Source organism: Aplysia californica, unplaced genomic scaffold, assembly GCF_000002075.1.
Source record: "Aplysia californica isolate F4 #8 unplaced genomic scaffold, AplCal3.0 scaffold00809, whole genome shotgun sequence".
Classification (NCBI taxonomy): Eukaryota; Metazoa; Mollusca; class Gastropoda; order Aplysiida; family Aplysiidae; genus Aplysia; species Aplysia californica.
Window position 1 is genome coordinate 321,295 of NW_004798079.1, and position 306 is coordinate 321,600.

Sequence of the window (306 nt, forward strand, 5' to 3'; positions counted from 1 at the left end):
CGAGAGAGAGAGAGAGAGAGAGAGAGAGAGAGAGAGCCCTATATTTTGCTCTAAGGTCGTTGTTAGCGATCCAGTTGCTCTAAGGTCAAAAGTCAAGTTGTAACATAACATAATACACCCCGTAAATATTCTTTTTCTCACACTCAAGAAGTATTGCAATTTTCTATTGGGGACGAATTCCTCTAAAGAAGCAGAGCATTAAGTCATAACAAAGTTAAAATGTGGGCTGCCTATTTCGAAGCATCTGTACTGGAGCGGTTAGATGCTTAGTCATCACACGCACAAGTCCTGAGTTCGATTCCCGGT